Source organism: Papio anubis, chromosome 18, assembly GCF_008728515.1.
Source record: "Papio anubis isolate 15944 chromosome 18, Panubis1.0, whole genome shotgun sequence".
Lineage (NCBI taxonomy): Eukaryota > Metazoa > Chordata > Mammalia > Primates > Cercopithecidae > Papio > Papio anubis.
In genome coordinates this window covers 15,957,230-15,971,870 of record NC_044993.1, presented here as the reverse complement: position 1 = coordinate 15,971,870, position 14,641 = coordinate 15,957,230, and the positions used below count along the sequence as shown (strand labels likewise).

The following is a 14,641-nucleotide window of genomic DNA, read 5'->3' as shown; positions in this document are numbered from 1 at the left end:
AGATCACTTGAAGTCAGAAGTTCAAGAGCAGCCTGGCCAACATGGTAAACCCTGTCTCTACTAAAAATATAAAAATTGGCCAGGCATGGTGGCAGGTACCTATAATCCCAGTTACTCAGGAGGCTGAGGCAGGAGCATCCTTTGCACCCGGGAGGTGGAGGTTGCAGTGAGCCAAGATCATGCCACTGCACTCCAGCCTGGGTGACACAGCGAGATTCTGTCTAAAAAAAAATTTAAATTAAAATTAATAGGCCGGGCACGGTGGCTCATGCCTATAATCCCAGCACTTTGGGAGGCTGAGGCAGGTGGATCGCCTGAGGTCAGGAGTTTGAGACCAGCCTGGCCAACATAGTGAAACCCCATCTCTACCAAAAATTCAAAAGTTAGCCAGGCACGGTGGTGGGCACCTGTAATCCCAGCTACTCAGGAGGCTGAGGCAGGAGAATCGCTTGAACCTGGGAAGCAGTGGTTGCAGTGAGCCGAGATCATTCCACTGCACTCTAGCCTGGGTGACAGAGTGAGACTTTGCCTCAGAAAGGAAAGGAAAAGGAAAAGGAAAGGAAGAAGGAAGGAAAGAAGGGAGGGAGGGAGGGAGGGAAGGAAGCAAAGAAGGAAGGAAGGAAGGAAAGAAGGAAGGAAGGAAGGAAGGAAGGAAGGAAGGAAGGAAGGAAGGAAGGAAGGAAAGAAAAGCCACTAGGACTGAGCACTCTGGACCACAGTTAAGGTGCTGTGATTTTTTGTATCCTGACAACACCCTTAGACCCTGCAAGATAAATATTATCTCCTATTATCTCCACTTCACAGAGGCCAGGAATAGTCAAACTTGCAACATATCTGGGTCTTTTGGATTCTTATTCAGCTGATGCTGATAATGTTATCTGGTTCCAAGCAAAGGCACTGAAAGACAGCAAGAGGCCAGGCACGGTGGCTCACACCTGTAATTCCAGCACTTTGAGAGGCGAAGGCAGGTGGATTGCTTGAGCCCAGGAGTTTGAGACCAGCCTGAGCAACATGGCAAAACCCCATCCCTACCAAAAACACACACACACACACACACACACACACACAAATTAGCCGGGCATAGTGACTGTGCTATAGTCCCAGCTACTCAGGAGGCTGAGGTGGGAGCACTTCAGCCCTGGGGACAGAGATTGCAGTAAGCTGGCACCACTGCATTCTACCCTAGGTAACAGGGCCAGACCCTGTCTGGAAAAAAAAAAAAAAAAAAAAAAAAGACAGCAAGAAAGAAATCCTTGAAATGGCAGGCTGTGGTGGTTCACGTCCGGAATCCCAGCACTTTAGGAGGCCAAAGTGGACAGTTGAGGTCAGGGGTTCAAGGCCAGCCTGGCCAACATGGCAAAACCCCATCTCTGTTAAAAGTACAAAAATTAGCTGGGTGTAGTGATGTGCACTTGTAGTCTCAGCTACCCAGGAGGCTGAGGCAGGAGAATCACTTGAACCCAGGAGGCGGAGGCTGCAGTTAGCCAGGATCGTGCCACTGCACTCTAGGCTGGGCAACAGAGTGACTCTGACTCAAGAAAAAAAAAAGAAATGCCCCAAAGAGAGTCCAATGGCCTAGAAGGTCTGAGCCTAGTCTTCATCTCAGCATAGTGCTGGAGAGACATGGGCAGGTGACAGGTCATGGTCAGAGTGGGGAGACAGGGGCAGAGGAACAGTCCTGGGTTGAGTATCAGTCCCAAAAGGCTCTGTCCCCATCTCTACTCCTTCCTGTAGGATCCTTGGCAAGTTACTTAACCTTTTTTTCTTTCTTTTTTTAAGATGGAATCTCGCTCTGTTGCCCAGGCTGGAGTGCAGTGGCGCGATCCTGGCTCACTGCAACCTCCACCTCCCAGGTTCAAGCGATTCTCCTGCCTCAGCCTCCCGAGTAACTGGAACTACAGGCGCCCACCACCATGCCTGGAGAATTTTTTGTATTTTTAGTAGAGATGGCGTTTCACCATGCTGGCCAGGCTGGTCTCGAACTCCTGACCTTGGGATCCGCCCGCCTCGGCCTCCCAAAGTGCTGGGATTACAGGCATGAGCCACTGCGCCCAGCAGTTACTTAACCTCTCTAAGCCTCAGTTTCCTAATCTGAAATTTAAGGCCAAAGACATCAACTTCCCATGACTGTTTTCAACATGAAATACAATGTAAAGTATGTGGCACACACCAGTGGCTCAATGAATGATAGATCTTTCCAGCCAGGCAAGGAAGCAGGAGAGTTTAACCTGTCCCTGAAGGAGGAAGGACTGGAAGCTCTCAAACATTCTCTGAGTTAAAGATTGCCCTGAAGAAGAAAAAAATCAGGGAAGGCCTGGGGAATCAAGCAAGGCTGAGGGGCATCCCCTGAGAGATTAACACAAAAGGTAAAATGATACAGGTAGCTAATACATATGGAGTGCTTTTTTCAGGCACTATGGCAAAGGCACATCAGTGTCACTTCACACGACCTACCCATCAGTCCTAAGAATTGGCTCTTATCTCACTGAAGCTCTAGACAAGAAAACTGTAGGGTTTTTTTTTGTTGTTTTGTTTTGTTTTTTGAGACGGAGTCTCGCTCTGTCGCCCAGGCTGGAGTGCAGTGGCCGGATCTCAGCTCACTGCAAGCTCCGCCTCCCGGGTTCACGCCATTCTCCTGCCTCAGCCACCCGAGTAGCTGGGACTACAGGCGCCCGCCACCTCGCTCAGCTAGTTTTTTGTATTTTTTTAGTAGAGACGAGGTTTCACCGTGTTAGCCAGGATGGTCTCTATCTCCTGACCTCGTGATCCGCCCGTCTCGGCCTCCCAAAGTGCTGGGATTACAGGCTTGAGCCACCGCGCCCGGCCGAAAACTGTAGTTTAAAAAGCAGAAACGCCTGGCGCCGTGGCTCACGCCTGTAATCCCAGCACTTTGGGAGGCCGAGGCGGGTGGATCAAGAGGTCAGGAGATTGAGACCATCCTGGCTAACACGGTGAAACCCCGCCTCCACTAAAATTGTAAAAAAAAATTAGCCGGGCGTGGTGGCGGGCACCTGTAGTCCCAGCTACTTGGGAGGCCGAGGCAGGAGAATGGCGTGAACCCGGGAGGCAGAGCTTGCAGTGAGCCGAGATCGCGCCCCTGCACTCCAGCCTGGGCCACTGAGCGAGACTCGTCTCAAAGAAAAAAAAAAAAGCAGAAACATAGCCATTAGATTGGCGCAAAAGTAATTTTGCCTTTTGCCATTCCTTTAATAGTACAGGCAGGCTAGGTTTCTGTTTTGTTTTGTTTTGTTTTTGAGAAACAGGGTCCAGCTTTGTCACCAGAGGGTGGAATGCAGCGGTGTGATCACAGCTCACTGTAGCCTCAAACTCCTAGGCTCCAGCGATCCTCCAATCCCAGCCTCCCAAGTAGCTGGGACTATGCATGAGTCCTGCTAGTTTTTATTTTTTGTTGAGATAGGGTCTTGCTTTGTTGCCCAGGCTGACCTACAACTCCCAGACTCAAGTAATCCTCCCGCCTTGACCTTCCAAAGGTCGGGATTATAGGTGTGAGCCACCATGCCTAGCTTGTTTTTCGTTTTTTGTTTTTTTGGTTTTTTTTGAGAGACTCTCACTCTGTCGCCAGGCTGGAGTGCAATGGCGTGATCTGGGCTCACTGCAATCTCCACCTCCTAGGTTCAAGCGATTCTCCTGCCTCAGCCTCCCAAGTAGCTGGGATTACAGATGTGCACCAACACGCCCAGCTAATTTTTGAATTATTAGTAGAGACGGGGTTTTACCATGTTGGCCAGGATGGTCTCAAACTCCTGACCACAGGTGATCTACCAGCTTCGGCCTCCCAAAGTGCTGGGATTACAGGCGTGAGCCACCTCACCCGGTTTTTTGTTTTGTTTTGTTCTTAATTAATAGTTCGCTGGAGTTACACAATCTCAAGAGGTACTGAGAAAGTGTGCCCTAAGGCCCTAAGGTTCGTTTTTTGTTTGTTTGTTTGTTTGTTTGTTTGTTTGTTTGAGACATAGTCTCGCTCTGTTGCCCAGGTTGGAGTGCAGTGGCGTGATCTTGGCTCACTGCAACCTCCACCTACTGAGGTCAAGAGATTCTCCTGCCTCAGCCTCCCAAGTAGCTGGGATTACAGGCATGAGCCTTGGCGCCCGGCCTCTACCCACTTTCAATAGAGCCTCATCTGCTGAGATCAAGTTGAAATATTTTTAGTGTCCTCACCTCCACGCTGTCCAAGACTGGCATAGGGCTGGGGAGCCAGAGATAGAATAAAGTACTAAGAACTCTTCATATGAACCTTTTGAAGATAGGTGGGTCAGGGACTGCACATTTTATAACTTTAAAAAGGAAAAAAATGCTCACGGAGGACTCTGATTTGCTGCCTTCTGAAATAACAGACCGAAAGAAGTTAAATGGGAGTAAAATCGTGTTGTAAATTACCCAACAGCGTATCATTGAGATTCGTGCATAATACTGAGCCCTGGCCGGGTAAACTGAGACAGGAGAAGCGGCCTCAAAGTAAAATCAGAGCAGCGCCGGCATCCAGAGTCCCACCTGCCTCAGGGTGAGGATCCTCTGAGGTCCGCATCCCTCCCGGTCCCAGCCGCCCGCAGGTCCCGCCGCACCAGCCGGGTCCCGGGGCTCCTTGGAAGACCCAGGCCAAGGGGACGCGGGAGCGCAGAAACCCCTGTGGGCTCCCGGGGACACCGCGAAGCTCCCGGGGACTCTTCCCTGTCAGGACCCGGGTGGCCCGCGGCTCGACTCTGTGCTCCCAGTCAGTAAGGGTGCACCGGGAAGCTGCTGGGGAGCACAGGCCCTGCGGGGACCCTCGCGGACTGACGTACCTGCCGCCGCCCGGCGCTCGGCGGAGCGGGCTCTTTAACGCGGGGCTGCGCGACTCTCGCGGCGCACGCTGGGAAATGTAGTTTCACCTCCGCGCCCCGCCTGGCCGGGCCCCCGCCCAGCATAAGACACTCTCGGAGCCACCGGACGGGCTAGCGTGGGTGGCCGGGGCAGCGCTTTCCTGAAGTGCAGCGGGGCTGCGATCCAGAAGGGAGGGAGGAAGAGGGCCGCTCCAGGACCCACGAAACTACAACTCCCAGAGGACAGATGCGCCTTAAAGACACAGGCCCTTTTTTTGGGACTTAGGGATCCGGGTTAACGTATTGCTTTTTTGTTTGTTTTCTGGTTTGGGTTTGTTTATTTGTTGTTGTTTTTTTTTAATCCCTTCTGGACGGCACCAGGAGCTGTCGCTTTCCTCGGGAGAGAAATCCACTGATGAAGGGAAAATAAAAAATCACAATTTGCCCAAGCGGAAGCAGCTGCCATTGGATTTGCAGTTAGAAGGTTTGCGCTGGTTTCATCACGTGGGTCCTTTGCGAAGAAACTTTCCAACTCCGTAGTGGGGAGAGGATCTGCGGAGCTTTCGGGAAAGTTGTGAATGGTAGCATTGATTGTCATAGATGAAAACTGGAAATACTCTTGAGTGTCTCTCTCTAGGTTACTATGTGAAAGGAAAATAAATCTCAGGACCCCAAAGTCACTAAGCCAAAGGGAAAAGTCAAGCTGGGAACTGCATCAGGCAAACCTACCTCCCATTTTATTCCTAAACAAGATAACTACAAAGATAAAAAAGCTAGATATGGCTGGCTCTCACAATTTGCCCACTAGGAAATTCCTTGTGTGCCCCAAAATCTGTACCCTCAAACAGTTATGTGGAATTTCACTCTGACAATGTAAATCGATGACTTATCTTCACAGGTGCTGGACTTTGACAGAACTCAAAGTCATTTCTCTGCTCACGTGAGACAAATGCATATCTCATTGCTTCCTCTGCCCTGTTTATTTTTTCTTATGTAAAGATACAAATTCACTAAGCTAGATGAAAGCATAAGTGACTAGTCCTCTATCCCCCTCTCACATGTGAAAGGCTGATCAAAGGCTCAGAAGAATGCATTTGCCTCTTTCCTACCCATGCCTTTAAAAAATTTCGTCTTTCAGGCCAGGCGCAGTGGCTCACACCTGTAGTCCCAGCCCTTTGGGAGGCCAAGGCGGGTGGATCACAAGGTCAGGAGTTCGAGACCAGCCTGGCCAATATGGTGAAACCCTGTCTACTAAAAATACAAAAATTAGCTGAGCGTGGTGTCACGTGCCTGTAGTCCCAGCTGCTTGGGAGGCTGAGGCAGGAGAATTGCTTGAACCTGGGAGACAGAGATTGTAGTGAGCTGAGATCGTACCACTGCACTCCAGCCTGAGCAACACAGCAAGGCTCCACCTCAAAAAAAAAAAAATTTCCTCTTTCCCCAATATCTGACCTTTCTCATATTGAAGCCCTCAAAATCATCCTTGGAGAAAGGTACAGACCTGTCTACCAGGTACACACGTTCTTAACTTTGGCAAAATAAACTTGTAAATTGATTGAGACCAGTCTCAGGTGCCTTTCGGTTTACAACTGGAAAACTAGGCACATCCATGCAAGACAGATCTATATGTTCAGTAGGGAGTGATGTTCAGGACCTCATGTTAAGGGAAAAGCAGCAAGTTGTACAGCAACATGTATGGGAAGCCCCTCAAATCAAAAATAATGTTTATGGATAGACAGTGTGTGGATACACAGGAACAGGGCTGGAAAGGAATGCATGCTAGGGAGAGACTGCTAAGGGTGGGAACAAGTGGGGAGAACTTGAGCTTTGTCTGTATTGTTTGAATTTTTCTTACAAGAATGTACTTTCCAAATCTGTTGTTAATAAGGAGCCTAAGGCTGGGCACAGGGGCTCACACCTGTAATCCCAACACTTTGGGAGGCCAAGGTCGGAGGATGGCTTGAGCTTGGGAGTTCAAGAGCAGCCTGGGAAACATAGCAAGACCCTGTCTCTAAAATATACATAAATTAGAGCCAGGTGAGGTGTCTCATGCCTGTAATCCCAGCACTTTGGGAGGCCAAGGCAGGCAGAAAACTCTGGGTCAGGAGTTCAAGATCAGCCTGGCCAATTTTTTTGTTATTGTTGTTTTGACACAGAGTCTCACTCTGTTGCCCAGGCTGGAGTACAGTGGTGCAATCTCGGCTCACTGCAACCTCCGCCTCCCGGGTTCAAGCGATTCTCTTGCCTCAGCCTCCCGAGTAGCTGGGATTACAGGTGTGTGCCACCACGCCCAGCTAATTTTTGTATTTTTAGTAGAGACAAGGTTTCGCCATGTTCAGGCTGGTCTTGAACTCCTGACCTCAGGTGATCCACCCGCCTGGGCCTCCCAAAGTGCTAGGATTACAAGCGTGAGCCATTGCGCCCAGCCAGTGGCCAATTTTTAAACATGAAAATTAGTCAGGCGTCGTGGCGGGCGCCTGTAATCCAGTTATTCAGCAAGCTGAGTCAGGAGAGTCATTCGAAGCCAGGAGGCAGAGATTGCAGTGAGCTGAGATCGTGTCACTGCACTCCAGCCTGGGTGACAGAGTGAGATTCTGTCTCAAAAAATAAAATAAAATCTATATATAAATTTACGAAATAAGGAGGCTGAGAGGCCCTGAGGTCAGTCATAATGGAGATGGACCCGGCTCTAACTCTGTGTAACCATCTATAAAGTGGGTGAATAATAGTATCAAATGTCTGAAATTGTCGTGAGGGTAGGATAAATGCTTGACTCCATAGTAAATGCTCAAAAAGTACTAACCGTTATAATTACTGTCATTATTCCCATCTTGCTCCATTAAAGCAGGATGTTTGGTTTGTTCACCATTGTATCCTCAGGCCCTAGAACAGTGCTGAGGACGTGGTAGGTGGTTAAAAACAACTGGTTGGCCGAGTGTGGTGGCTCACACCTGTAATCCCAGCACTTTGGGAGGCAGAGGCAGGAAGACCACCTGAGGTCAGGAGTTTGAGACCAGCCTGGCCAACATGGTGAAATCCCTTCTCTACTAAAAATACAAAAATTAGCCTGGCATGGTGGTGGGCACCTGTACTCCCAGCTACTCAGGAGGCTGAAGCAGGAGAATCGCTTGAATCTGGGAGGCGGAGGTTGCAGTGAGCTGGGATCGCACCACTGCACTCCAGCTTGGGCAACAGAGTAAGACTTCGTCTCAAAAAAAAAAACAACTGGTTGAATGAATGAAGAGCAACCTCCTGCTCAGCTCCCACCACCCGCCTCCTATTCACACTCTGTGCTTCCCTCAGTCTTCTCCCACTGGAGTCATCCCCTGTCTACACTTGCCCCAGGTATCATCCTCCTTCTCCCACTTCAGTGCCTGCTGTTTCTTCCGTGAACCCAGGAGGCCTCCAGGGAGGTGATGAGCTGCCTCCCACTGCTGCTGTTCTCAGCAATGCAGGTCCCAGGCGCCGCAGTGAAGTGGGAGGCAGGGATGCCTGCAACTGCAGCTTTGGCGGGGACTCAAGAAAAGAGAATGTGCCCCCAAGGAGCTCAGAGGCAAAGGGCTCCACCCTGCCTTCTAAGGCAGTATGGTTGGCAGAGGAGAGGTAGCTTTTTCCAGGCTGCTCTGGCACCTCCCTGCCTGAGAAGCAAAGAAACTCAAGGAACGTTTTTAGTAAAATGAAACCCTCAGTGCAGCAGCAGACACAAAAATCTGTACATGGTTTCACCATCTGGGGTACACAGAGCCATTACACACACACACACACACACACTCACACACTCTCTGTTACAAAATACAGCACAGTCGGCCGGGCATGGTGGTTCACGCCTGTAATCCCAGCACTATGGGAGTCTGAGGTGGGAGGATCATGAGGTCAAGAGTTCGAGACCAGCCTGGCCGACACAGTGAAACCTGTCTCTACTAAAAATGCAAAAAATTAGTGGAGATGGTGGCAGGCGCCTGTAATCCCAGCTACTCAGGAGGCTGAGGCAGAAGAATTGCTTGAAACCAGGAGGCGGAGGTTGCAGTGAGCAGAGATCATGCCATTGCACTCCAGCCTGGGCAACAAGAGTGAAACTCCGTCTCAAAAAAATAATAATAATACAATAAATAAAATAGAGCAGAGTTGGCTGGGCATGGTGGCTCATGCCTATAATCCCAGCACTTTGGGAGGCCTAGGCGGGCATATCATTTGAGGTCAGGAGTTCGAGACTAGCCTGGCCAACATGGTGAAACTCTGTCTCTACTAAAAATACAAAAATTAGCTGGGCGTGCTGGCACATGCCTGTAATCCCAGCCCCTCAGGAGGCTGAGGCAGGAGAATCGTTTGAACCCAGGAGGCAGAAAATACAGTGAGCCAAGATCATGCCACTATACTCCTGCCTGGGTGACATGGAGAGACTCCATTTCCAAAAATAAATAAAATAAAAATAAAATAGAGCAGAGTTTAGTGAATAAATCCAAGGATTAAACTTAGACAAACCCGCCCAGCTCCCACCACTTTCTTTTTTTTAATTTTTCTTTCTTCTCTCTTTTGAGGGTCTCACTCTGTTGCCCAGTTTGGAGTGCAGTGGTGCAATCACGGCTCACAGCAGCCTCCAGCACCTTGGCTCAAGTGATCCTCCCGCCTCAGCCTCCCAAGTAGCTGGGACTATAGATGTGTGCCACCACACAGGGTCTTGCTATGTTGCTGAAGCTGGTCTTGAACAGCTGGGTTCAAGCAATCCTCCTGCCTTGGCCTCCCAAAGTGCTGAGATTACAGGCATGAGCCACCACACTCAGCCCTTTAAAAACATTTTTTTTTCCTTATACCATAGAGACTGGGTCTCACTACGTTGCTCAGGCTGGTCCTTTTTTTTTTTTTTTTGAGATGGAGTCTCGCTGTGTCTCCCAGGCTGCAGTGCAGTGGCAGAATCTCAGCTGACTGCAACCTCTGCTTCCCGGGTTCAAGTGATTCTCCTGCCTCAGCCTCCTGAGGATTACAGGCGCGCACCACCATGCCTGGCTAATTTTTGTATTTTTAGTAGAGATGGGGTTTCACCATGCTAGCCAGGCTGCTCGAACTCCTGACCTCAGGTGATTTGCCTACTTCAGCCTCCCAAACTTCTAGGATTACAGACATGAGCCACCACTCTTGGCCTCCAGCCTGGTCTTGAACTCCTTGGCTCAAGCGATCCTCCCACCTCGGGATCCAAAAGTGCTGGGATTACTGGTATGAGCCACCACACCTGGCCTCTTATCACTTTCTAACCCTGTGGGCAAGCCACTCAACCTCTTTGAGCCCAGCTTCCTTATCTGTGAGATTAAAATAGAATTTACCAAATCAGGTTGTTGGGAGGGTTTAATGAGCTAATGCACATAAAGGGTTTAGTGCAGTGCTTAGTACAGTGTAGGCATCCAAACTCCTTATTGTTTTTTTTTTTTTTTTTTTTTTGAGACGGAGTCTCGCTCTGTAGCCCAGGCTGGAGTGCAGTGGCCGGATCTCAGCTCACTACAAGCTCTGCCTCCCGGGTTCACGCCATTCTCCGGCCTCAGCCTCCCGAGTAGCTGGGACTACAGGCGCCCGCCACCTCGCCCGGCTATTTTTTGTATTTCTTAGTAGAGACGGGGTTTCACCGTGTTAGCCAGGATGGTCTCGATCTCCTGACCTCGTGATCCGCCCATCTCGGCCTCCCAAAGTGCTGGGATTACAGGCTTGAGCCACCGCGCCCGGCCCCAAACTCCTTATTGTTAAACAAACAATCTACTGCCAGAATGTGAGGGTCCAGGTCTGGGAGGGAGGACTTCTTGGAGAAGGTGAAATCTTCAGGCCCTTGCCGGGCGCGGTGGCTCAAGCCTGTAATCCCAGCACTTTGGGAGGCCGAGACGGGCGGATCACGAGGTCAGGAGATCGAGACCATCCTGGCGAACACGGTGAAACCCCGTCTCTACCAAAAAATACAAAAAAATTAGCCGGGCGAGGTGGCGGGCGCCTGTAGTCCCAGCTACTCCGGAGGCTGAGGCAGGAGAATGGCGGGAACCCGGGAGGCGGAGCTTGCAGTGAGCTGAGATCCAGCCACAGCACTCCAGCCTGGGTGACAGAGCAAGACTCCGTCTCAAAAAAAAAAAAAAAAAAAAAGAAATCTTCAGGCCCCTGATGAGATGTGTGGCTGTTACTGGTAGCAGAAATTCCCTCTGGGTGCCAGGACCGCCCATAGGGATATCTTAGTTTGGGTCCCTAGATGCAGAGCCTGAGACACAAATTCTTGTGTAAGCGATTTCCTAGGGGAGTGGGGAAAGCGGAATAGGGCAGGGAAAGAAGCCAAGTAAAGATGTGAGTTCACCTAAATTTTGCCTCAATCTGATTGAACGGGGAGCTCTGGAGTATAAAATGCAATCCAGGCCCGGTGCGATGGCTCACACCTGTAATCCCCGCACTTTGGGAGGCGGGCGGGTCACCTGAGTGCAGGAGTTCCAGATCAGTCTGGCCAATATGGAGAAACCCTGTCTCTACTAAAAATACAAAAAGTAACCGAGCATGGTGACACGTGCCTGTAATCCCAGCCACGCAGGAGGCTGAGGCAAAAGAATGGCTTGAAACCAGAAGGCGTAGGCTGCGGTGAGCCAAGACAGCGCCACTGCACTCCAACCTGGATGACAGAGCCAGACTCTGTATCCCCTCACCCCCAAATAAAAGCCAGTTCCTTGGCACTGGAGGAAGAAAACTAAAAAAGTAAAAAAAAAAAAAAAAGCCCGGCACAGTGGCTCATGCCTGTAATCCTAGTACTTTGGGAGGTAAAGGAGGGCAGATCACCTGAGGCCAGGAGTTCGAGACCAGCTGACCAACATGGAGAAACCCCATCTTTACTAAAAATACAAAAATTAGCCGGGTGTGGTAGTGGTCACCTGTAATCCCAGCTACTTTTGAGGCTAAGGCAGGAGAATTGCTTGAACCCGGGAGGCGGAGGTTGCAGTGAGTCAAGATTGTGCCACTATCTTCCACCCTGGGGGATAGAGCGAAACTCTGTCTCAAAAAAAAAAAAAAAAAAGAAGGCCAGGCGTGGTGGCTGATGCCTGTAATCCCAGCACTTTGGGAGGCTGAGGCAGGTGGATCACGAAGTCACGAGATCGAGACCATTTTGGCCAACATGGTGAAACCCCATCTCTACTAAAAATACAAAAAGTTACCTGGGCATGGTGGCCCGTGCCTATAATCCCAGCTACTTGGGAGGCTGAGGCAGGGGAATCGCTTGAACCCGGGAGGCAGAAGTTACAGTGAGCTGAGATCTCGCCACTGCCCTCCAGCTTGGTGACAGATCAAGATTCTGTCAAAAAAACAAAACAAAACAAAACAAAAGAAGACGGATGCGGTGGCTCACGCCTGTAATCCCAGCACTTTGGGAGGCGGAGGCAGGAGGATCACGAGGTCAGGAGATCGAGATCATCCTGGCTAACATGGTGAAACCTGGTCTCTACTAAAAATACAAAAATTCAGCCGGGTGTGGTGGCAAGCACCTGTAGTCCCAGCTACTCAGGAGAGCAAGACAAGAGAATCACTTGAACCCGGGAGGCGGAGGTTGCAGTGAGCCGAGATCACACCACTGCACTCCAGCTTCGGCAACAGAGCAAGACTCGGTCTCAAAAAGAAAAAAAAAAACACCAGTTCCCTGCTTTAAAATAGTTTATAGTTTATTATCTAATGAAGTGATATAAACAAAAGACACCATGAACCACAGCTTCCTTAATTCCATTCATTTGATTTCATTTCAATTTGATTGGTTTTTGCATGTGTATTTTTTTTCTACTTTTTTTTTTTTTTTTTTTTTTTACAGACCGGATCCGGCCCTGTAGCCCAGGCTGGAGTGCAGTGGCACAATCATAGCCCAGTCTAACCTCAAATTCCTGGGCTCCAGGGATTCTGCTGCCTCAGCCTCTCAACTCGATAGGACTATAAGCTCTTGCCACCCTGCCCAACTAAATTTTATTTATTTTATTTTATTTATTTATTTAAAAAAATTTTTTTTGACAGAGTCTTACTCTGTCACCCAGACTGCAGTGCAGTGGCACGATCTCAGCTCACTGCAACCTCTGCCACCTGAGTTCAAGCGATTCTCCTGCCTCAGCCTCCTGAGTACCTGGGAGTACCTGCACCTGGCTAATTTTTGTTTTTGTTTTTGTTTTTTTGAGATGGAGTCTCGCTCTGTTACCCAGGCTGGAGTGCAGTGGCGCCATCTTGGCTCACTGCAAGCTCCACCTCCCAGGTTCACACAATTCTCCTACCTTAACCTCCCAAGTAGCTGGGACTACAGGTGCCCGCCACCACACCCAGCTAATTTTTTGTATTTTGTTTAGTGATCCACCGCGCCCAGCCTAATTTTTATATTTTTAGTAGAGATGGGGTTTCACCATCTTGGCCAGGCTGGTCTTGAACTCCTGACTTGACGATTCACCTGTCTCAGCCTCCCAAAGTGCTGAGATTCCAGGATGTGAGCCACCACGCCCAATATTTATTTTATTTTTGTAGGGAAGGGATCTTGCGATGTCGTCCAGACTGGTCTTGAACTCCTGGGCTCAAACAATCCCTTCACCTTGGCCTCCCAAAACACTGGGATTATAGGTGTGAGTCAGCATGCCTGGCCAACATCTAGATCATTTATTTTTCTTTTCTGAGACAGGTTCTTGCTCTGTCACCCAGTCTGGAGTGTGGTGGCTCGATCATCACTCACTGCAGCCTCTGCCTCCAGGTCCAAGCTGTCCTCCCACCTCAGCGTCCCGAGTAGCTGGGACTACAGGCACAGGCCACCATGATCAGCTAATTGTGTGTGTGTGTGTGTGTGTGTGTGTGTTCGCGCGCGTGCGTGATGGAATCTCATTCTGTCGCCCAGGCTGAAGTGCAGTGGCACGGTCTCGGCTCATTGCAACCTCTGCCTCCCGGGTTCAAGTGATTCTCCTGCCCCAGCTTCCCGAGTAGCTGGGATTAAAGCGCGCGCCACCATGCCCAGCTAATTTTTGTATTTTTAGTAGAGACGGGGTTTCACCATGTTGGGCAGGCTGCTCTTGAACTCTTGACGTCGTGATCAAACCACCTCGGCCTCCCAAAGTGCTGGAATTACAGGCGTGAGCCACCGCACCAGGCCAAATTTCAAATGTTTTGTAAAAACAAAGTTTCCCTATATTGCCTAGCAGCTCTCCAGCTCCTGGGCTCAAGTGAGCCTCCTACCTCAGCCTCTCAAAGTGCTGGGATTACAGGAGTGAGCCACTGTGCTCTTGCTCTTACCATGCTGCAACAAATAACCTTCTCTATGTGTAACTTTGAACATATACAAATAGGATACTTTGTTAGAAAGTAAATTGCTAGGGCCGGGCACAGTGGCTCACGCCTGTAATCCCAGTACTTTGGGAGCCCCAGGTGGGTGAATCACGAGATCAGGAGTTCAAGACCAGCCTGACCAAGATGGTGAAACCCCATCTGTACTAAAAATACAAAAAATTAGTTGGGCGTGGTGGCACATGCCTGTAATCTCAGCTACTCAGGAGGCTGAGGCTCAGAATTGCTTACACCTGGGAAGCGGAGTGTGCAGTGAGCTGAGATTGTGCCACTGCACTCCAGCCTGGGCAACAGAGCTAGACTCTGTCTCAAAAAAAAAAAAAAAAAAAAAAGAAAGAAAGAAAGAAAATAAAAAAAAAGAAAAAGAAATTAGGTCAAATGGTTTGCATTTGTAATTTGAAGATATTACTTCATCATACAGGTGGCACAGATTTCCAGTTACACTAGCAGTGGGATAAGAATGCCCCAGTAGGCCGGGCTGTACTCAAGCCTGTAATCCCAGCACTTTGGGAGGC

General features: G+C 49.7%; 1 protein-coding gene across 4 annotated transcripts in view; it reads right to left on the bottom strand.

Moving 5' to 3' along the window:
• FCSK (fucose kinase) overlaps positions 1 to 5,006 on the bottom strand; it is a 28,247-nt gene extending 23,241 nt beyond the window's left edge. For 2 of the 4 annotated variants that reach the window (XM_031658101.1, XM_031658105.1), the window contains exon 1: positions 4,803 to 5,006. The gene's annotated coding sequence lies outside the window, so the exon portion shown is untranslated. The other 2 variants (XM_031658102.1, XM_031658104.1) reach the window with 2 other exon arrangements.
• Between the last annotated feature and the right edge of the window lie 9,635 nt (positions 5,007 to 14,641).